A 24,074-nucleotide genomic window follows, 5' to 3' on the forward strand; every position below is an offset into this window, starting at 1 on the left:
GGGTATGTATAGATCTGTGTGTGTGTGTGTTTGTCTCTGCCTGTCTGATGCGTATGTGTGTGTTTGTCTCTGCCGGTGTGGTAGGTGTGCACAGATCTCTGTGTGTGTGTGTGTGTTCTTGCCGGGGAGGAGTGTGTGCGTGTGTGCATCGGCAGGGGATGGTTTGGAGGCACCTGTGTGTTTATTTCAGTTGTCTGGGTTATCTGGGTATCTGACACAGCATTTAAAATGTCTACAAACCCACCACTGAAAAAAGCCTGACAGCCCAATTATTGCCAGGGTGGGCACGGGGCGGGAGAGAGAGATGGAGGAAACCCGCTCCTGGCGAGAAAGGCAAGCAGCCGTCTTGCAACAAAAGCAGCTAAGAGAAGAGAACATTAAAAAGCCAGGGGCTCTGGACTGAGAAGCCCCATCTCCCATCCTCTGGGACAGCAGCTTCTACGTCCCCTCACACCTGCCATGGTGGAACATAAGGTAGAGAGGGCCCGTCAGGTGGACCAGAGGACTTCAGGCTTTAAATCCCCACTAGGCCTTGAAGTAAGCTAGCTTAGAACTGAGGCAGTGTCCTTTTCCTCTCCTGGAAACCGTTCCCCAGTGTACTGTGGGGGCAGCCTGGCTCTGTGTATTGGTCACAGACAGGGCCTGCAAGGGTTTAAGCCCTGAGCCAAAACCCAATGAAATCAACAGAAAGGCTGGCTTAGACTTCAGTGGGCTTTGGATCAGGCCCTTAGTGAGTTCATCAGTAACGTGTGTCGATGAATGTGTGCAAGAGCATTGTTCAGCACTGAAGGGGTTAATTTGAAATACATCCTGAAAAGGACTCTGGAGATTTTAGGCCCCACTTGTCCTGCTCTAAATGATTCTAACCAGAGGTATGTGAGGGGGGTTCGCTGGATTTGATACATCTAGTTGAAGGGGACGTTGTCAGGTTTGCCTAGGCTCACAGTGTAGATCTGGGGACAGTTTCCGAGCTGGAGAAAGATCCTGATTTGTAACAAAGTGATAAAGGGAAGAGCTATAATAACATAACAAACCTCCTCTTAACTGGGACAAGGCACCAGAGCCTGGATGTGAAACTGACAAGAAACAAACATGAAACTGACTAGCCTAGTTTCATTGTCCCAGCTGGGAGAAATTCCTTTTTGCTTCAACAATCTCATGTTATTTGCAACATAGATAAGGAAATGGGCTTTTAACTATGTGGAGCCCAATGCTGCAACCTTTTCTCACCAGATTAATACCCACGCAAATACCGCCCTGGCCTCAGCAGGGCCACGCACATAAGGATTACTTGCAAGAGAAAGGGTTTGCAGGGCCCGGAGTTTTAACCTGACAGTGCCTCTTTAAAAGAGAAAAAACAAACCTGCCACTTTTTCTGCTGAAAAACAATCATCATTTTAAACAACCAGCAACATAATAGCTTGTATTTTTTGTGGATCCTTAAAAAAAAAAAAAAGTGTTTTCTTTGCTGGATTTGCAACAAAAGCAACTAACTAAAATCACAAGCCCCATCCCAGAGCAGTGCTGACTCCAACATCAGGCGATATGGCTGGTGCTGCATAGACAAAGAGGGGCCATTGCATAGAGTCACAGATTTTAAGGCCAGCGGGGCTGATTCTGATAATCTAGCCTGATTTTCTGTATCCCACAGGCCACAGACCTTCACCGTGTCACTCCTGCATCGAGCCCAATCCCTTGGGGTTGAATTAGAGCGTGTCTTTTAAAGATACCCACTCTTGATTTAAAGACCCCATCCCCAAACCTTAATGCATGCCAAGATGCCACTGAAGGGGGAAATGTTGTTAAACCCCAACAGCTGTGTTCTATGTTAAATGATCTCAAACCAGGAGTGATCTTTGTCCCATCCCCTTTCCAGCCTCATAGGTAAAAAACCCCGAGTTTGCCCAAGAATAAAGCATAACCCACTGGCCTGAGTGTGCCAGAGCTACACAGAATGTGAGGCTGTTTTATCTCTCAGCCGGAGAGCTCAGTTCTTTAGCAAGCAACCCATGGTCCCTAGCTTTGCAGCAGGATCCCATTTCAACCCCCAGTGGTGGCCTGCCTCTAAAATCAGCATGGTTAAGGTTGTCGATAAGTTGGACAAAAATCCACGGAAGAATTTGCAAAACAAATGGCCTCTAAAATCTTCTGTGATATTGTTGGTTGTTTTCCCCTTGGCGGAGGATGCTCGAAGGTCCTGGGGCACTCAAAATAGATACACGTATCGCTCTTCTTTCCCACATATTGCATATACAATAGGCTGCAATCGTTTCACTCCCCACTGAGATGCAGCCATCTCTAAGGTGGAGGACACCATTCCAACAGGACGTGGGAGACTAGAGAGGGAGCTAACCGGACAGGGAATTACTTCCTTTGCTCAGGCAGTAGCCGCTCACCTGTTCAGCCTTGACAAGCCCAGCTTCCAGGCCCTCTGATGGCTGAAGTAGGATCCACAATATTTATAGAAGGACGTCAAATCCCTGTTGTGTTGTGACAGGCCTTGAGGGCTTGGCAATGACCAAACATAGCATGGGGATCGTGGTTGTAAGGTCTCAGCTGAAAGATCTAGTAACCATTCCATGGCTGGAGAAGAGTTTATGGCCGTGATCAGGAGCAGAACTCAGGACCTTCTGCTCCAGACCCACAGGCATAGGCACCGACTCCGTGAGTGCTCTGGGGCTCCAGAAAAAAAATAGTGGGTGCTCAGCACCCACCAGCCACAGCTGTTGGGTGGGGCTGCAGGTGAGCTCGCGGGAGGGCTGCCTGCTCACTGGCCCGCGAGTGAGCCTGCCTCTCCAGCTAGGAGAGAGGGCACTGGTACGCTGACACCCAGCGGGAACACCCACCTCTCTCTCGGCCAGAGGGGCGAAGGCGCGAGTGCGTCCTCCCAGGATTTGCGTCTCCTGCGCGCTCTCCTGGGAGGGAGTCGCTTTCCGCCCGGCCTTGCGCTGGGCGAATCCTCATTTACGCCCCAGATGGTGCTAGGGATGGCACAAAGCAGGCCTCTGGATCGGAGCCCCCCTTGGGGGAATTCAGAGCTGGCCCCCAATTTGTAGCGCAGGCCCGTTGCTCCTGGCTGCCAGCGGCAGGGAGAGGATCCCGAGCAGGCCCGGCGGTGCCTATGCAGCAGGGGAACGGCTGGGCGGGAGCAAGGAGAGAGTGCTCCAGTTCTGCCCAGAGCAAGGCGCATTCATTAGTCAGGGGCTGCTTTCCACCGCAGATGGGAAGGGCAGGGGAAGTGCTGAGGGGAGGGGCAATTTGGGGGGGGGGGGGAATCTCCTCCGCCTTCCCCAAAAGCTTACTGTGGGATTCTTGTCCCCTAGCCCGGGAGCCAGGCATTGGAAATATCGCCTCGGCGTCTTCCAAAGAGCTCAGATCAGTAACGAACCTACCTGGGCTTCCCACCCGCTCGGCCAATGCAGCGGTGTCTGACTGGCAGCCCCCCGGCTAGTCCACAGCTGGGTTTCACCGCGTCTTCCCCGGCGAGCAGCCAGGAGATGGGAAAAGGCTGAAGGAGCAGCTCTTCTTCTGTTCCGCTCCAGACTTTTCGCTTTGCAACTGGGGGCAGCTTGAAGGGGGCCCGGGCTCCGCTGAGCCTTGGCCTCTTTTCGAGATACCCTCCCTTTTTCCCTAACATCCCCGGGGGGTGAATTCAGGGTGGGTGGAGGTGCCTGGCTGCCTGGCCTGGAGCTCTCATTAGCCCCAGAGACAGCAGCCGGGCTCGCTTCCCCCACACGCCGCCCCTGCTCAAGGGGTCTCAATCCAGGGGCTCGTCTCCAGGGAGAGTGGGGTTCAGTCTCCATGGCCCAGCCAGTCCGTGGCCTCTCTGCCAGCAAAGGGGCCGGTTTGGGGGTATCACAAGGGCTCAGTCAAATAGGGAGGTTTTTCTAAAGCAGCTCACAATGTAAAGCCAGGTTGAGGCCTTTCCCGGTCATGGTTTTGCCCTTATTAAAAATGGCCTTCATTTCCCACTGTTCTCAACAGGACTGAAGCCACATATTGCCCTCAGCCAAGATGGCCACCATTCTTTCCTCTCCCCCTCCCCCCATGTAAAGATGGCTGCCATCTCCTCTTGTCCTCAGTGGGCAGAAAGCCAAGCTGCCCTCAGAGGAGATGGCCACTGCCCATGGCCTTGTGTGGGAAGCAGGAGGCAGTGAGGGGCCACAGCAATGTGGAGGTGCAGGAACTGAGTGAGGGAAATGGGGGCACTGAAGAAAGACAACTGAGAGGCAGGGGAGTGCGGCGAGGAGACGGGAGACAGAGAGGGCACCGGGGAATGTGGGGCGCAGGATGGAGGCTGGGGAGAGGGGCCATGGAGTGTGGGAGGAGATCACCAGATCTATGCCCCGGCACAGGAAAGTGGCGAGCAGCCCAGAGGAGAGAGATGGGCAGTCCCTTTAATGAGGAGCCAGCCCTGAGCCCAGCTGGGTCTGCCATCGCTGCACTGATTCTGCAGGGCGCCGTCTGGGATGGGCCTGGTTGTTCCCCCCAGCAACTCGAGTGAAGGGAACCCAAACCCGGCAGGAGCTGGGTGGGGAGCACAGGCAGGAGCCGCACCTCCCGAGCATGCCGCCCTGGTTCCCTGGAAACCTCTCCCGGCCCAGCAGAGGGGCTGAGCCAGTTGTGGATGGGCCCAGAGTCTAGGACGAGGGCACGCTCCCCTCCTACCAGCCAGGCTTCGGCTATGCAAGCTGATAAGTGCAGTGGGCAGCCGTACGCCCCACTCACTCCGCGAGGAGCTCTGTCCTCCTCTGTGGGTGGCTGGTTCGCAGACAGAGGATGGGCCTTGGAGCTCAGGCACCAGCGGCTCACTCGTTAAGATCCAGAGGCCCCAGCTTCGAGCCCCAGTGACCCAGCTGGGGACACAGCCTTTGGTGAGGTCAGTAGAGTTCCAAGCAGCGTTAACTCCTGCATTGGGCTGGAGGACAGGGGTGGCAAGCCCCCCACAGCAGCCCCTCTGCCAGGTTACCCCAGTGTCTGCAGGGTTCATGCCCCCTCAAAAGCTGAGCGCATTGGTGAACCTGACGGGGCTCCCCACACCCTCCATCCCTGCTGCTGGCCCTTGGTTCCTAAAGTCAAGGCAACTGGTCCCACAGAGCCCTCGCACCCTAGGGGAAGGGAGCAAGAAGATGTCATGCTGGTACCCCAGATTATAGTTGCACAGGGGGCCTCAGGGATGGTGAATGGGAGTAAGGCCAGGCTCCTCCAGCTTTTACACCACTGAAGGCTGCAGAGTTGCACCAGAGGGGGATTTGACCCGCAGACCGACTCATGAGATAAGCAGCTGCAGACAGGCTAGGGTGTGATCCCTCTAACAAAGCAGGCTGATGGGTCCAAAGGCAAGCTAGCTGTGTGGTTATGACACCAGGCTGGGACACAGGCAACTGGGGGTCACATCCAGGCTGCCCTTCCCAGGGGTGCTGGAACAGGGGGGCCATGGCCCCATTACTTTTAAAAGTGGGAGGGCTAGGCCCTCACGCTGTTTACTGGCTGTAAGGGCGAGCCACAGCAGGAGGGGGCGGAGAGGAGCAAGTGGAGGGCGGGGTCTTAGGGGAGAGAGGTGGCATGGGAATGGGGTCTTGGGGGGAAGCGGCATGGGGGGCAGTGCCTCAGGGGGAGGGGCAGCGCAGGGGGGCGAGACCATGGTTTGGGCACCTGTGGCCCCCCACTTTTAGGGTTCTGCCACTGCTCCTGGCCCTGTCTCTCCCCATCTTCCCAGGGGCCATGTCAGCAGTGGAAAGGAATGGCCTTGCTGATGGGGTGAGCATAGGGCGACCCAGTGGCCGGCTAGCTTGGGGCAGGGAGTCCTGCTGGGTTAGCAGGGCTCAGAGCTAGCCGCCCACTGAGCTAGTTGGGTGCAAAGGAGCCTGGCTGCGCTGCTTGCTCACAGCAGCATAAGCTAGTTCTCCTCTCCATCTGCTTTTGCTTTAGAGGCCTGGAGCAGCATAAGAAGTTGGGTGGGAAAGTTTCTCCATATAACTCTGCTGATGCCCTTCAGTTCTGACCCGCAGCCCCCTCTGCTTTCCAGGCTTGGCCCCTTGCACCGCCACTCACCTCACTGCTGAGCCTCACCTTGCACCAGTGTGTCTCCACCCAGCCAGCTGCCCTGCACGGTGGCTGGGAGACATGCAGAGCTAATCAATTTGGGCTGTAGGCTTGGCGGGCCAGGGCATGTCTCTCGCTGTGTATTTGTGCCCAGCGCCATGGGGGCCTTGGCCTTGGGTGCACGCGGAGGTTGCCATGTAACAGACATAACAGTACAAGCTAACGCACCCCATCAGCCCTAACATCTCTCCTTCCCCTGGCCCTCATCCTGCAGCCCCAGCCCGGCTGCGTGTCCTCAGACCCCCCATCCCCGTGGGCCAGCTGACATGGGGCCCCGGAGGCTAATCAGCTGCCTTGGCCCATCCAGCCTTTTCCCGACGCCCACCTCGAGACAGGAACGACAGAGGCAGTCAGGGGTGAACCTTCGCAGTCCATAGCCAGGCTCAGGTGTCCTCCGGCCTGGCAGCTCCCCATGGCAACTGACCTAGCAGGGCCCATATGGCTTCGCAGCTTGTCTTGTGGGGAGGGGCACTGTAACCTAATCCTTTTAGCAGCCTCTTTTCCTCTGGAGCAGAGCAGAAGAGGGTATTTTACTGGCCAGCGAAACACAAGGTCCAGGCAGAACAGAGGGGGTTTGCGCTCCCTGACTGAGGTGTGGGCAGAAAGCGACATCCCCGAGTCCCCACATGGCTGAGGAACAACCCCCCAAGCCATGGGGAAGCGAACCCAGCAGCCTGCCCTCGATAATAATAATTAGCAGGTAACGTCTCCCAAGCGCTTTGGGAACATTAGCTAATTAATCCTCCCGCCCTGCCTGCTTTGGATTATCCACCTCCTCCCTGAATGGATGGGGGAGACCCCGGTCCTGAGAGCAGGTGAGCGTCTGGCTACGGAGGGGGCTAATTTACTGGCTCCTTCCTTGGGGAGAAAGCGAACTGCTGGCCTGGTGGATTCCCAAGGACACAGAGCCATGGTTACGAGTGCAAGGGGAGGGCACCACTGGGCATTGCTCTGCTGCAGCCATTGCTCTGAGCACACTCCTGCAATGTGCACGGCGCTGTACGCCTTACAAACGCATCCCAGCCTCTCCCTGCTCTGTGCTGGGCAGGCTGCTGGGCAGCTCTTCGAGTGGCTGCTCCATGCTAGATCACACTAATGCCACTACGGGGAAAACCCTGACAGCCAGGCCAGATTTAGCTGAGACCTAATTGCTTAAATTGACGGCAGCTGGTCCCCAGGGCAGGATGCTGCCTTGAGTGGCTCATAGAACTGGGCCCAGCAGCAGAGCATGGGTTAGCTCAGCCCTAGAGATGGTCTTCTCTCAGGCGGGGTGGTGGATTAGCTGGCTCATTGCTTGTTTTAGACCTGGTGCAGTGAGTAATGCACTGGACTACGACATGAACTCTAGCCTTAGTACTGCCAGTCACTTCCCCGTTCTCTGCCTCAGTTTCCCCATCTGTCGAATGGGGAGCATGACACCTTTGTAAAGCGCTTTGAGAACTGGCAATACAAATAAACAGGGTGGCGCAAGCTGGGATTACGGATATTCCTGGGCCGCTGCACCAGCCCCATCTTTGTTTCGGCTGACCCGTTTGTTCCCGGTTCTCTAGCTAGTTGTGGGAAGAGAAAAGCAGGATCAACTTGGTTCTACATTCTGGGGCCCCATGGGATTGTGGCAAGCCCACCTGCCTAGCCCAGCCAGTTTGGGTTCTCCAGAGGGGCCCCCTCATGTCATAACCCTGCCCCCCCCCAAGCCATCCATGGCTTTAGGGCCTGAAGATAACCCCCTGTTCTGTGCCTCTGACCCCAGGGTTTCCTAGATTCCAAGGCCAGAAAGGACCATTGTGATCATGTGGTCTGACCCCGTGCACAGCCCAGGCCACAGAACTGGCCCCAAATAACTCCTAGAGCAGAGCTAGGATCTGCTGCCCTGATTGTCTCACCCCCAGCAGCTGGGAAAGCCCCCATCTCTGAACAGGCCCCCATTTTCCGGCACCATTTTCCCTGCTTCGCCCAGAAATAGGCTCGGGATCTTCAGGCCCCACTGCCCGGCTCCAGGCCGGCCATATCTGGCCTAGCTCTGCTCCTGCTTATTCCTCGGTTCCTGGGCAAGGTATAGAGTGTCTGAGTGGGCAGCCATGGCTGGGCAGACAGGATCCCAGCAGCAAGTGCAGCAGCTCTGGCATAGACCTGCACAGCTGGGATCCTGTGACAGGCTCCAGGCTGCTTGGTTAACGGCAAAGTCAAGGTGACTGCCCTGCCCCAGGAGGCCAGAGGGAGGACAGGGAAGCCCTTGGTTCGGCCCTGTAGTACCAGGAGAGGAGGTGGGGTTTGGCTGGCCACTCCCCGGCCTTGGGAAATGAGCATGTGGCTGGGAGCTAGCAATCCCCAAGGACTAGTCCCACTGCTGTCACTTAATACCTTGAATTGCTAGAGCACAACAGCATTTAATTCTGACCCCCGACGAAGGGCAGCAGCGCAGTGACTGGGGCTGTGACAGGATCTAGCTACACTGGGGTCAGGTGTGATTCAGGGAGGTGACGTTACCATTCACTGATGGAGCCTGTGCACAGCCCCAGGCAGGAGATTGGCAGGGCCCCTCTTGTGTGTGAGAGGAAGCAGGGTTTTGTGGTTACAGAAAAGGACGAGGAATCCAGAGCTTTGGAATCTATTCCTGACTCTGCCACTGACTCACTAGGTGACCTTGAGCAACTCACTACCCCTCTCTGCCTCAGTTTCCCCATCTGCAAAATGGGGATAATGATACTGGCCGACCTCACCGGCATTCGAGAGGCTGAGCTAACTAACGTGCGTCACCTGCTCCGGTTCTCTGGCGACAGTTGCTATGGTGAGACCTGTGAATGGAAGGTGTTCTGGAAATACAAAGCCAAGGCCTGGCCATCCCCGCTGCCACCTTCCTAGTATTTATTCCTGGGCTGGAAAGATTGCAGCCATTGTAACCCTTCCCCTTCCCCAGCAGCCAGGCTTGCTAGTGCTGAAAACCTCTTAAGCCCCCCCATACCCCATAGCTCAGGCTGCATACACGCTGCTGTGGAAACCAGAGGCCAGGTGGTTTGAAATGTTGCATCACCAGGCGCAATGCCATAGCAACAGATTCTGAGAAACCCTTAGCAGCCCAGGTACGTACCAGTGCTGCGGCTGACAGTTAGCCGACATGCTTGTCAAAGGCACATCTCTCCGTCTCGTGGAGGATGCCAGGGGTACGAGGTCAGAGTTAAGTTGATTTGGGTACCTTACCCTGCATTCACAGATGTTCTTTTTTAAATTGTGAACCTCACTTTGAATAGGCCAGTTTTCAGCTTGTGTTTCTTTAAACTACATTCATATTTTCCCTGTAAGTCCCTGCACTATATTGACTGCCTTCACCCCAGCCCCTGTGTTTTGCCTAGCAATGTATATGACATAAAGTGCTGTATACACCTGATCCAAAGCGAACCCTGGGCTACAGCCCCAGCAGATATTTCAGCGATAGGAACGGTACAAAAAAATCTAGGTAGAACAGAACTGGAGTTTGCTTTTTGAAATGTGCCATGCTCCCAAGACCCATTACGGGGTGACCTTGGACAGGTCATGTCCCCTCCCTGTGCCTCGGTTTCCCCATCTGTATAATGGGGATAATGATACTGCCTTCCTTTGTAAAGCACTTTGAGATCTACAGATGAAAAGCGCTATAGAAGGGCTGGGTATTATTTTTTCTGCCAACATCTTTCAGCACAAGGGAACTCCATCGAAATTATGCTCAAGAGTCACTTCAGTCCCCACTGCAGGGCAGCCACCTCTGAGGAGAAAGGCAGTAGCTGAATGACAACACGCAGCCACGTCCTATGACAATTTCGGTCAGAATAATTGAGTCAATAAAAACCACAGGGGAATTTTGGGAGGCAGAATGTAGTTACCCAAGTTGGAACAGAGAAAATAACTTGGCAGGATGCCCTTTAACTAGTTCCCTCTGTAAAATCTGTGGCATTGGTATGGGAAATCTGAACGGCAGATGAAAACCTGACCCTTGCGACTGTTAAGGTTGACATAAACACATCAGCCCAAATACTGGCTAGAAAGACATGACGGAGCTCTGAATGCACAAAGCTAACCAGGATAAAGGCAGGTGAGGGGTGTCTCCGTAGGTTTTCCAATAAGTACAGAGCCAGGTCATTGGCTAAGATGGTACAGCTTCATTCTTCTCCCACCTGCATCAGATAACCCAGAGTTTAAGTAAAGCCTTGAGCTGGGGCCAATCTTGCCAGGACAAAGGGAGGTTAGGACTGGGCCCAGCTGTAGGTTAAAATCCTCAGCCAACCAGGTGGATGATGCTGGTTGGAAAGGGGCTGTTTCTCCTGTTTGCCTAGTTTGAGGCCAGGCGTATAGATTCACCGATCCCTTAGCTCAGCCTATTGCACTGACAAGCAGCTTGGGGAGGTGGGCAGAACTTAGCTGGAAGCTCATGCGGCAATGGGCCAAATTGCAGCCCAAGGTAAGCAGGGGCAGGCTCCGGGCTAAACCCGTCGGCATGAGCTGCGACTCTTTTGCAAACCCACCCCATCACAGATGGGTGCAAAGGGAGGTCCCTTTGCTGCTCACACCCATTTTTTGTCTCACCTCCACCACCGCTGACTTCGGCTCATAGACGGAGCTACAGCAGGGTTGAATCTGAGCCATAATCACAGCGCTGGCTGCATTTACTAGTGCATGGCTCCGAAAACCTGAGCAGGCTGTTTATAGCAGGCACCCCCGTGGACACCCCCTGGGCCTCAGGGAGCATTGCTGAGCGAACAAGACAGATTCACCACAGCGACCCAGGGAAACCTACCTGTCAGAGCCGGTTCCAGAGCTGTCCATTCTCTCTGGTTTGGAGGGGACACCCGTACCCCCTCTCCCAAGTGCTCTGGGCAACGCCCACCTCTTAAAGAGCCAGGCTTGGCAATGGGGCAGCCCAAAGTCTTCCTTGCCAGGTTAGGTCTCTGGCTGTTCCCATGGATCTGCACTCACCCCGCAGCTCCGCTTCCCAGGTGTGACAGGGGTTTGTGCCCAACACACCTCTTCCCAGGATGCAATGCAAGAGTCACCACATTCCAAGCCCCGGGGACGGGATGTTCAGCAGCATGCACTGTAATACTCTATGGAAGTGACCCATGTGACTTAGCTTTTCTATGGCGCCTTTCATCCAAGGATCTCAGAGTGCTTTATCAATTAAACAGGCCCCAGAAATAAGGCTTAATTCAGCCTCACAGGGATAGCTAGCTATGTAGGTAGAGCCTCACCATTAATTGGTTTTATATAGGGAAAGATTAGTCTAGTCATCACTGAAATGCAGCCACCTCTGGGGTGGAACAGGGCAGCTGTCTAACAGCCCACATGATGTAATGGTGAAATGGGGAGCGGGGACTTCACAAGGGAGAATGGAATTACCTACATTAAGACAGGTTTCAGAGTAACAGCCGTGTTAGTCTGTATTCGCAAAAAGAAAAGGAGGACTTGTGGCACCTTAGAGACTAACCAATTTATTTGAGCACGAGCTTTTGTGAGCTGTAGCTTCATCACATCGGATGAAGTGAGCTGTAGCTCACAAAAGCTCATGCTCAAATAAATTGGTTAGTCTCTAAGGTGCCACAAGTCCTCCTTTTCTTTTTACCTACATTAAGTTCAGGCAAGACACTGAAGCAATGCTTACAAGGAGTCTCATGGGATTTTCAGTGCCACAGGTGGTCAGAACCTTATTTCAAGACCCCGCCCCAAAAAACCCACCAGGTTAGCCATGGCACCACCCTGCGCTGGGCTGGGCTGGGCTGGGCTGGGGGCTCAGTGCAGTGCAGCCTCAGAGAGAGAGAGTAGCAACAAAGCCATTCTCAGGTGTTGCTGCTGGTGGCCCATCCACCACCTCCCCCAGCCCAAGCTTGCTGAGTGTTGGAACAGGGCCAGGCTCCAGCAACCCCACCCTCACACCGCTCAGACTGCCTGGGGAGGCCGAGCTAGAGGAGCCCCATTGCCCTCTGCAGGGGTCTGGAGCCTGGCTCTCCTTCCTCAGAGCATGTCTCTGGAACCACCTCGGACCAAAAGGCACGTGCTGGGGGAGCCATGCATGAAGGAAATACAGCAAGGATTCAACTCCTGGGGAAAAGGGCAATTGCCTGCTCCCACTTATCTGTTCCCCTCAGTAACTCAACATCCTCACTCCCTTCTACGCCTGTGCCGGTGCCCAGTTCCCCCAAGCAAGGTGACTCTCACCAAACCAGCTAGCCACCTCCCTCCATTGCACTGTGCCCCCGCAGCCCCCCTCTTCTTCCCCTTAATAATAACCCAATAAGCTGTGGTTACATCCCACAACACTAGAACTAGCCTAGCAAGAGGGAGAAAGGCAGCATAGCCAGGCCTGAAAGGACCTAAAAGCAGCAGGAAGGGATACAAAAATTTCCCTCTTAAAGCTACCAACATGGTTTATATAAGGCAGGATTTTTAAACCATGCCCCCTGCCTCCCAGAAGTCATTGCAGCCCTCAGGCTCCACCCCTTCTCCTACCTGATAAAAGCTGGTGTCCTGGCTGGCCCTGGAGGTTTCTAGGGGATGATAGACTCCTCTTAGTGGCTATTGATTTAGAGAGAGAAAGGGGATCCACAGCCCAATTCTGTGCTGAGGCTACTGTGGGGCCCTACCCTTCCTGTTAGAGGGAGGGGGACTTCACTGCTTTAGCCCAGCTCTGGCTGGAGGGGGCTCTTTTCTTCCAGACTGGTGAAGGCAAAGGCTCTCTGAGTTTCCAAGGGTACTGGGCTTGGTTCCCCAATGTCTTCAGGAGTGAATCAGCTGCAGCCAGTCACAGGTAATTCCAAAGCACTGGGGTGAGGTGGGTGCTGGGAGTTAACTGGTTTTAGTTAATGGGCTATGCTGTGCAGTCTTGCCTTTCTCCCCCGTGGGGGTCGGCTGGGCAGATGCCACTATTTGTGGCTGTTGAATGGGCTCTGGAATGAGTGGCTGGTCCCAGTTCTTGCTCAGTGGAAGTGTGTTGCTCACTGTTTCTCTAGTGGTCTTGGGGGTCGGCCTTGCCCTGTAGGAACTTGGCAGCGGGCCCTGCATTGGAGGGGTTGGGGTGGGGGATGCCTACCTAGTGGTCTCTGCTGCTGGCTGTTGAGCCCAGCCCTGAACTGGGGCCAGAGGCTTCCAATGCTCTTTTCCCAGCCCTGTCCTTGCTGCAGGTGCTAATGGGGTGATGCCCTGGTGCTGCTACCCCTGGGGCTGTGCTGGGAGCTGGAGAGTCTCTGCAGCTGTACTCCGCTGGAGCTAGGGGTGTTGCTCGGAGTGACTGGCAGCTCCTCAGCCAGTGGGGTGGGGAATTCAGGGTAAGGATCAGCTGTCGCTGCAAGAGCCCCTGAGCCTGTCGGAAGGGCCCTCCATCTGCCCTGTGGTGTCTGGGAACCAAGGTGTCTCCGCAGCCCCAATGGCTGCCAGTGCTCCAGTACGTAAGCTGCCTGCCTATCAGGAGTTCACACCTGCAGCTCCCACTGCCCCGTCCAAGGCGTGATCCTTGTTGGTGACCTTCCTGTGGTGATGCCGCAAGCAGAGGATTAGACTCCCTTGCTTTCCGGAGGGCATCCCTGGTTCTCTAAGCTCCTTCTCTGAGCCATGTCCGTTTCCCGCTTTGCCTGTCCTAGGTGGCCCAGCTGCTTCGGAGCCCTGGGGGGGGGGGGTCTGTATGGGGCGATGCTCGATGGCCGACTCCTGCATGTCTCGGCGCTGTGCACTGCATGTGTAACCCACACCTCCTGGGTGTGGTGCTCTGTCCCATCTACTGGCACCACTTAGCTAAGGCTGTAGCAGACTCATTAGTCGCTAACAACCAGCTGGCTTCTAGCTCATGCACTCGAGGCTCACGCACTCAGCTCCAGAGGTCCCAGGTTCGATCCCGACCACCAGAGTCTGACGCTGATACACATGCTGCTCTGTTGTTGGTCAGGAGCTGGCTGGCCCGTGCTCGCTGCAGCCTGTCTGGGCAGGAAGCTGAGGTGCTGGAGAGTGGCACAAACAGCCCAAGGAGACCTCAGAAGTGGGGTTCCCTTAATAAACCTCCCAGGCTGGCTGTGACTTGGCCTGGCAGCCTCGAGGCTGGAGCTCTGAGCTGCTATGTGGGAGGAAACTCCTCCCCACAGCCCTTGCCATCCAGGGGGTGTGAAGCTAGGCCAGGGCTACTGGGAGCAGCATAGCACCATCTCAGCCCTGCCTGTCCCTGGCCTTCCTACCCCCCTATATACCTCAAAGCACTGTAGGTGCACTGTAGTATCCTGGGGCCATCCTGCTGCGAGGGTAGAGACTCTGGAGTGAAGCAGGGATTGGTCTGGCACTGGGGTGGGAACCCTCCATGCAGGCTCTGCAGGGAGTGAGGCTAATGACTCGGTAGGTCGCCTTCTCTTTCTGGGTCAAGTCAGAGCCGCTGTGTGAGCCTGCGGTGATGACTGCCACGAGTCTCTGACAGCTCATGGTACTTAACACAATGGGGTTTGTCCCCAGTATCTTGGGCAGACACTGCAATAATTGTCCAGCTAGATTTGTCTGGGGCTTCAGCTGAGTAAGGCACCTGTCACCACCTCTCCACAGGCTGAAGGGCTGCTAGTGCGGGGTGATTGCTGTGATGTGGCTGCATGGGGGTGGTAGTTCTATCTGTGTAACTCTGAAGTGCTTTTGGGATTTTTCCTTCTAAAATTTTAAACTGGAAGGGACCTTGAGGGGTCTAATGCAGCCCCCTGTGCTGAGGCAGGACCAAGTAAACCTAGACCATGCCTGACAAGTTAGTCTGACCTGTTCTTAAAAACCTCCAGTGACGGGGATTTCACAACCTCCCTTGGAAGCCTGTTCCAGGGTTTACCCTGAGAGTTAAATTTTTCCTGATATCTGACCTAAATCTCCCTTGTCTGCATGTCCACTAGAAGTAAATCGTAGGACTGGAAGGGACCTTGAGAGGTCATCTAGTCCCCTGCACTCATGGCAGGACTAGGGATTATATAGACATGGAGAACAATAGATCACTGTCCTTTATGACAGTCCTTAATATATTTGAAGACTGTTATCTGGTCCCCCTGCTCCGTCATCTTTTCACAAGACCAAACATGCCCATTTGTTTTAACCTTTCCTCATAGAAAGCTTAGAAAACCTGACCTTTCGTTTTGTTGCTCTCTTCTGGAGTCTCTCCAATTTGTGCCCCTCTCTCTGGTGTGGACACCCTACACCAGCTGAGGACTTGCCAGTGCAGAGTAGCATGGGACAACTACCTCCTGAGTCTTGCCTGTGACACTCCTGTTAACACACTGTGATACAGTTGCAAAAAGATCAATATTGACTCATTCAATTTGTGATCCACTGTATCCCCAGATTCTTTTTAAGCAGTACTACTGCCTAGCCCAGTATTCCCCATTGGTTAGTTGGGCCGCTGATTGTTCCTTCAGCGGTGAAGTGTTCTCGGGGTGCACACCGCTCTCTAAACATGCAGCGATCTAATGCATCTTGGAGTTTTACAGACAGGCGAGATGCCATGGCCCCTGCCCTGGCAGGCTTACAACTGAAGTTAGTGTCAAAAGAGACTAGACATTTACACTGAGATGGACCACTCAGGGGAGAGGTTACGACCTTCTACTTTGGGGCATAAAACGGCTACTAATGGATGGGGATTAGGAAAACTACTGTGGAATACACAGTAGTCTCATATGCTGTTTCTTGTGCCTTTTGGAGCACCTGGTACTGACTCCTGTCAGAGATGAGATACTGGACTAGAGGGGCCATTAGTCCAATACAAAGTGGTGATTCCTGTGTTCTGCTATCTAAATAGACACAAGACGGTGCTGAATGGGACAAGCATCAGCATTGCAAACTGTCCTAAAAGCTGTCTCTCTGAGTTAGTATCAGCTCATCCAGTCTGCTAAGATGCTGAAAAGACTAAGATCTTACTCATGACCCGTTAGTTGCCGGGGAAAGGATATATGTGAATATCCACTTGTTGCAGCGAGAACTTTGCAATGACGTGCAGGCGTTTAGCCCGGTGTCTCCCTGATTGCTTGGGCTGGATGCGGAGCTGCTCTACACTAACCTGCAGATGCTATGTATTGACCTGGGGATGGTACTGCTGGAATATGCCCCTTTAGGAATAAGGGGTTGTTATGAGAACCAAACCGGAAGGAGAACAATGGCTCGGGATCCCCCACACCTCAAACACTGGAGTTGTGAGGAGACGGTGCTGGATGGGCAAAGACCTGGCAACTCCCAATCAAAAAGACCACAGCAGCTTAACGCAGGCGGTCCAGGAACTCAGACTGACACCCCCTCCCCAACCCCCCGTTCCAGGTATCTGCATGTGGGGGAAGGTCGGAAGAGGCTAGACCTGCCTCTGCTACCATCAGGCCTAGGAAGCCTAGGGTTACTCTAAACACAAGTTTCTCAAGCTTACAATCCACTTTCTCATATGCTTTGTTCTTCCTGTGGGAAGAGCCAGTCTGGTTTCAGAAGGCCAGCTGGTGGTTGTGGCTGGTCAGGCTCCCACAGGAGAACTGCTGGCGCCAGAACGCAGGTGAGCCCCCTGGGCGACTGAGATCAATACAGAGGGGGCTGGAGGCCTGGTCCACGTGGTAGAATTGCAGACCCTCACCCCAGGAGAGGGACCGGTGCAAGGCCTAGCCCCCGTGGGCATGCTCGAAGCCCAGGAAGGGATGTGTGCACAGACTGGGTTTCTCGCTCCTGCTATATGCTCTTGGCTGCGTTGCTGTGGCCGAATCACAGCTGTGGGGCTCTGGGGAGATGCCAGCCAAGCAATAAACAGGCAGCAGGTCATGCAGTTTAGCTGCAGAAGTGACTCAAGTGAAAGAAACCAACCTGGCTTCTCAAAGGTACCCAAGTAAATCTGTTCTCCCGCCCCCAGGAGGCTGAAGCCAGTGATCCAGCAATAGTCAGGGCCCTAGCCTAGGACTTAAAACAGGCTTCAAGTCCTTGCTGTGCCTGTGACCTTGGGCAAGTCCCTTAGTCTGTGCCTCAGTTTCCCATCTGTGCAATGGGGAGAACAGCCTTGCCCTGTTTCACAGTGGGTTGAGGATAAATACACTGGACTGTGAGGTGCTTGGATGTTACAGAAATGGAGGGGGGGAGTAGGCAGAGAAGTACCCTGGATTAAATTAATGACTAAAGGCCTGACAGCAGGAGCTGGCTCTAATTGGCCACTGACAGTTGGTGGCAAATAACTATCTTGCTGGAAGACCATTCCTTCCTGCCAGAGGCCACCAAACCAGTTCAAACTGGTCACTCCCCAGCAAAAGGCTCTGGAGAGCTACCTTCGAGTGAAGTTTGGGGGAGAGTGGTTCCCTGTTTCCTCTAATGGGGTCACTTGTCACTTTGGCTGCCTCCAGCCCTACCTTCCATGCAGCTCCTGATCCTGCCGAGTGTGTCTGCTCTGGTAATGGTAGCTGTCTCTGGTCTGTTGCACACCAGTCTTGTGAGCTGGGTGCTGCTCCTGGACTTGCTCTCCCTCTCTGAAAAGACCTTGATATCTCAGCTGGGGAGCAGGAAAGCTCCTTATGGGCACTTTACTGCAGTGCTAGATGGGGAAAGACCTGGCGACTCCCCAGTACAAGCTTTTTATAAGGCCATTTAAAACAAAAAAGCTGAATACCTTTTAAGTCAGGGCGTGGTCTCCATAGCGAAGACCGAAACGATCATTTGTCTCTGGGGTCAAAGTTTTCCTGTAATGCTGATCACGCTCCCAAGCTTGGCATCTGCCAGGTTCAGTGCAGGCTCTCTGGGGAGGCTTTCGTAGCACAACATCCTGCTCAGGAATCTAGAGCAGACGTCAAGCCCTGCTCAGCAAAATGGAGCTGGAGTCGGAGTAACGCTGGGTGTGGGGCAAAGCCGAATGTGGCAGGGGAAGTTCCAGCAGCTGCTCCCATCAGTGCTTGGCATGAACTCGGGGAGTCTGGTCAGTGCTGATTTGGGCATAGATTTAAACTCCCTTTGCATCCTCCCTCGAGGGAAACGCTGAGCTCTGTAACTTGGGCTGCTCGGAAGCTAAGCCTGGAGGTAAGCAGGACTTCATGGCTTAGTATTGCCTGCCCAGAGAGCTTAGGGAATGGTGGTAGAGAAAATAGTCTGTCCTCTCCCTGACAGATATTAGTTACGCCAAATGCACCTCACCTTGCATGGGAGAGCAGCTGAATGTAAGCAGCAAAATCTTGGTAATAACGACACTATTACAGGACAACAGGGTAAGGGCAGGAGAGCAGGCTCCCTAGGTAGCTTCTAGCCTTCCAATGTGTAAATACCCGACAGTTACATTACTGGGCATCTGCCAGTGGAACCCAACAAAGGTCCTGTGTCACTAACACCAGGCACGAGTGATACCTAGACATGGTGAGTCAAACCAAACTCTCCCATCATCCCGCTGGGACAGGGCAGGCAGGAGAACTGCCCTAAGCCGAGTCTGTGCTACAGGACGGACACCACCAGTGGTGTTTCTTGCTTGGCTGGGGGATTGGAAGGGGCTGCAAAGCCGCTCACCATTTGGGGCTGGAGTGCCCAGAAGTGGCTTTCTCCTTGGCTGTCCAGGTGCCTATTGGATCAGGGTTCTGGTCTCAGGCCTGCCACAGCTTTCCTGAGCAAGCTACTGAATCTCAGTGGCTCACCCCTCACCCTTTGGGGTGGGGGAGGATCATCCTTTGTGTTGCAATCAAAAGAGCCACTTTGGGGGCAGACCCTCGCTGGACATATGCCAGGCACAATGGGGAGGAGGAGGGTGGCCTCTGTGCTACTATCCATCACTAACAGGGCTTTAAAAATCTATATAAAGGCAACCAAGTTAGTTTTAAGGTGGACCTGACGAGGGGTTTTCCCAAAGAGATCCTCCAGAGAGGAGACCTGGCCCCCAAAGTCCCTCCCTTTCCAGTGACGTGGGCTGAACGTGGACAGGCACTTTGTCGCTCCCAGGAGTGAAGGGTAAAAGCTTTCCGCTGGAGCGGTCTTCAGAGTGACCCAGCCTCCTTCCCTCGCTGGCTTTCTGGGGAAGCCCGTAGCTAGATGGCCCCAGCGCTGCTCCTGGCTGTGGATCAGGCGAAGGGGCGCGGTACTCGTGGAAGCCCACTGGTTCTTAGCAGCATATCACTGTGCCTGCAGGGATTAAGCAAAAGAACATCTAGGTTTGACTATTGGCTGAACGACAGTCTGATATTTTGCTGGTGGGACTAGAATAAGAGATGCCAGCTAGACCAGAAGGCCTTGAGCAGACTCTATTGTGAGTAGCAATCCAGTCCGGGGCTCGTCGGGCTGAGCTCCCTTAATGGAAGCTAGAGGTGGATCAGGGTGTTTACTCCACCCCAGGGGTCGCTGCCTCTCCGTGAACTAAGATGTCTGATTAATATAGCCGACTCCTTCTGGATGAAAGGGGCTGTGTATAAATGGTGACCTCCCTGCCACCTTCCTCTCTTGTTCATCTAACTTTAATACCTTCCAAATACTGAGGCAGGGGCTTAAGTGGGCTTAGCTGCAGGTAGCTCCTGCAGTCTGCGTGCTTCATGGTCCTGCCAATTACCTTGTAATCCCTGGGTTTAGTTTGTGTCTCACCTTCTGACGCACTAATCCACCCAGCAACTCCATTGTTTTGGAGTTTGAAAAGGAGGTGGGCTTGTGGCAGTCCCCAACTAGGGGAATGTCCCATCTGAGCTGCCTGCCTCCCTCTCACTTAACTTCCAGGGCGTAGTTGGAATGGAGCCTGTGCCCTTCCACTTCTTGTCCCCCCACCCCACCCCCCAGCTGTGTGTGCTTGGGACACACCAGTCCAGCTCAGACTGTCAGGGTGTAGGAGCCCCCGCTCTAGACAGGTGATTGGAGGAACAGATCCAGTGAGTCTGCGGCAGTCCTGGCCACAGAACCCCAGGGCCCGTCTTTTAACCAGAATGCTCTGCGGTGGTAATGGAGCTCTTGGGATGGGCAGTACTATGCGTACGTCACAGCTACAGCCTCACGGCACCGCTGGGACATGGAAGCATTGCCCTCATTGTGGAGGGGGTGAACTGAGGCGTAGAGTGGCCAATTTGCCCAAGGTCTCTCAGGCTACAGGTCTGCCATGTCCCAGGCCTTAACCTCAAGCCTGAGTACGGAGGAATAAACCCCCTATTTTGCCTTCTTACAAATTGTCTTTTGCTCCCTTAAATGTGCTAGGTAATCAGAAGGGATGAATTAGGCCAGGACCCAGGCTGGAAACACTTGGATTCTTGGAACCACCAGTTCCAACCCCCCGGGGTCATCTCCAGACCTTAATCCTTCTGATTTGGCTAAATGGAGCTGACAGGATGAGGATTAATCAAGTCCTGTCTGAGCTTCCTAATGCCCCTGGCACTTTATCAGGAGTAGCTTCTCCTGATGTCATTGGCTAACCCTGTCTCATCAGTTAGTTGTACTTCCCTCTTACCCCCCCACCCCAGAGATGGCTGCATGCAACTGAGGCTGCACACATGTAGATGTGCAGTACTTGGAGAGGAAAAGAGCTCTGTAAAGGCCCGTGTGGGGTGCAGGTAAAGGGGGGAGGAGGATGGTGGCTTTGGGGAGAACCTTGGAAGAGGTAACTTGGCTTTCCAGGTCTGTGGCTTCTCCGCTCGGTCGCTCTGTGACTAAGTCAAGCCATGGGGAGATGGTGGTTGAATGGGAAGCTGTTATCAGGAGTCTAGGATGCAGCAGGCCTTGGAAGGCCATTCCCATTTTACTATCTATTCCACAGCAGCCTCTCTTGTGCACTGCAGGACCCTATAGACCCCAACAGACCAGGCATTGGACATACAGTCCCTGCCCCCAAAGAACTTAGTCTAAACAATGTGGGGGGATGAAAATGGGAGATCACGTCACCTTTCTCTGGCTTAAAGTTCTCCAGCAGATTAGTAGCAGAGTTAGGAAGGGAGCCCCAGTCCAGAGCCCTCCCCATTAGGCCACACTACTTCCCAGCACCCTGGAAAACTTCCTGGTCTCGTGCATTCAAGGGGAAGCTGCATTTCTTAGTGCTACTTGACCTGATGGCTATGCCTGAAGGTTCAGTTGGGTGGGGTCAACAGTCCATCCGGCCCCCTTCTCCCCCTGGAGAGGTAACTGCCTTATGGAGTTAAGGAAATGCCACTCTGCAGCCCCTTCAGTGTGCACTGTGTGTGCTCTGGCTGCAGGCCTGGCCATCTCCAGCGGGATTCTTTTCCAGGCATCAGCTAAGCGGGCATGGGGGTGAGTCACCATTTTAATAGGAAACCTCTAGGACGCTGCAGGCCAGGCTCTGACTCCAGAAAGTGGCAGTGTTTTTTCTGCACTGGTACCGTCAGTGCCCTGGCACCATGCCACGAGCTGCTCCATGGGCTGTGCTCTTCGGGTGAGACTGAAACTAGAGTCTGCTGGCTTCGTCCAAGACTCCAGGCTATTCTGAGGCGTTAAAATTGAGCCAGGACACTGGTTTATAGCTGAATGACTGCACACTGGGGGATGGCACTGCTTCGGGTGGGTCAGGAAGCCTTTGTGTCCTGGTCCAATCTGTCCTGCAGTGCATGGCATCCTGGCACAGCTGCCGCACGCCAGTGCTGGGGAAAGTGACTGACTATAAAGAGAAGGAATTGGTGAGTTTAATGTGAGGGCACCAAGTGCTGTAGCACTGAGAAATCTCTCTTGTAGCTAATTGCTGCAGCTCTCCAGTCAAACAAGGAAACTGCATTAGCCTCTCTGGACGCTTACGGGTAACTCTTTCTCTGCTCCTCTTCCTACCTTGCCCAGGGAGCTGCTGAGACCTGACGCGCCATCTCTAACTGCAAAACTGGGTTGGGGTGGGGGGGATGTAATGGAAGCCCATCTGAGGGGATGGGGAGTTGAGGCGGGGAGGGACTGGAAATGGGATCTAGAGCCATTCACCCAACAGCTGCTTTGGCATCTGGGCTAGATGTAGTGACTACACACAATCAACCTGTGGAACTCCTTGCCTGAGGAGGTTGTGAAGGCTAGCACTATAACAGGGTTTAAAAGAGAACTGGATAAATTCATGGATAAATCCATTAATGGCTATTAGCCAGGATGGGTAAGGAATGGTGTTCCTCACCTCTGTTTGTCAGAGGGTGGAGGTGGATGGCAGGAGAGAGATCACTAGATCATTACCTGTTAGGTTCACTCCCTCTGGGGCACCTGGCATTGGCCACTGTTGGCAGACCGGATACTGGGCTGGCTGGACCTTTGGTCTGACCCAGTGTGGCCGTTCTTATGACTTAAAGCTATTCACCATCCGATGGCTGTTTGGTTGTCAGCGTGAGGCACACTGCTGATCTCCACTCTGTTCCTAGTCTGCCAATACAGGAGACAGCAGTGGTGGGGCTGGTTGACAGATTCCATAGACCTAAACTATGGGTGCCAGTCAGGGCAGAGACTACAGCTGCATAAAGAAGTGAACAGAAGCAGGGAATCCATCCTGCTACTTATAGGTCCTGCTCTGTTCCCCTAGCCTGGCTGGGTGCTGGAAGTGGGTGAAAACGTCCAAGCCTGAGGTTTCACAATGACTGTGTTTGCCCAAAGGTGTCCAGGAAACATGTTCATGATTTATCTCCCTACCAATGACAGACACCATGAAGAGCCAGGTGCAAAGGTCTGAAGTGAACAGCTTTCTGAAATGTTTGTAGAGTATTTGCCAGTGGTTTATGCAAACTGGGATCAATCCATGAACAACATAAAGAGCTAAACTCCCAGTTAACACTGTAAACAACAAATAATTTGACCAACATGTTAATCAAATAGCTGGGAAAAGCTTGCTCCATAGAAAGAACATCTGGGTCTCCAAGGCTCTGTTGGTTCCTTTCAACAACACACAATTGACTTAGTTTCTTTAGCATGGATCTGCCACTCATGGCTTGCCCAACAATCAAATTAAGCACTCCTTGCCCAGTACTTACTTACTCATGTATCTGACTGTCTTACACTTACATTATCACACGCTGCTGAGAGATGCTGTCTTGTGTTCACATAGAACTTCAGACGTTTTAAATGGTAGCCATGTTTTAGCTTGGTTTGGTCGCTAAGCGGGTGCTTATGTTGAAACTGTCCACAGTCAAGTCTAACTGATTTCTGATCAACAGAAACCTGGTTAAAATCAGACACTAGAACTAATCAAACTGAAACCATAGGCTAAACTTTTCTAAAGGAAACACTAAACTTCAGGCTCATGCACTATTTGTATAGTCTGTACAGCAAGGAAATTAATGAAATGGTACTTCTAGCTAGTAGAAGATGCTATCTACCCTCTGCACAGCTGAATGGGGTTGTACTTCAGCATTTGTGACTCTCTACTTCAAAAAGTGACTCTGTAAATGGCATTGTTTACTCTAGAGTTCCAGATCATGGGTGACTGCACAAGAGGGAGATGGTGCTTTTTGAATTGCCAGTGTTGCAAACCCTTGTGGGATCTAACCATCCAGCTGGCATTTGCCTCTCATGCACCGTCACAAATGTTCTGGAAGTAAAGTCCTGCTCCTGGGGACACCTGTGCAAGCCTGCAGAAGGCAGAGGTTGCACGAGTGTAACTGATTGGAACTCTGTGAACGATGCTCCTGCACAAGGGAGAATAGAATCAAGTTGGCTTGCTGTTCCTTAGCTGGGCAGGTTCTGCAGAGGGTTGTGAAACATTATCCATGCCTTATTGCTAAAGGGATTGGCTGTGACTGGATATGAATGGGGCTGGATCTCTTGAATGAGAAGGGGACAGCTTGGCATAGTCACTCTCCAGAGTAGAATAGCACTTGAGACAGGCTTTTGGGGTGGGAGGAGGTGTCCGTTAGCTAGACTTCAGTCTCCCCACCTCCCTGGAGCTGGTGCATGGGAACCAGAAAACAAAACTGCCACTCAAAGGCTACAGTGATGTGCAGACCCCCATGACTAGTGAAAAGTAAATCTGGGTTGTAATGCTTTAATCCAAGGCTATAGCTCCAAGTCCTTACCTCCCTGCCGGCTCCGCAGGCTGAACCCTGCTGTGTCATTGGGTGGAGTAGGGGAGT

The 24,074-nt window shown here is 53.5% G+C and overlaps 1 protein-coding gene across 1 annotated transcript in view; it reads left to right on the forward strand.

Annotated features, from left to right (window-relative positions):
* Window positions 1-24,074, forward strand: part of LOC140907893 (uncharacterized) — a 48,000-nt gene that overhangs the window by 3,142 nt on the left and 20,784 nt on the right. The window lies entirely within an intron of this gene.

Source organism: Lepidochelys kempii, chromosome 2 (genome assembly GCF_965140285.1).
Source record: "Lepidochelys kempii isolate rLepKem1 chromosome 2, rLepKem1.hap1, whole genome shotgun sequence".
In the NCBI taxonomy this organism is placed as follows: Eukaryota; Metazoa; Chordata; order Testudines; family Cheloniidae; genus Lepidochelys; species Lepidochelys kempii.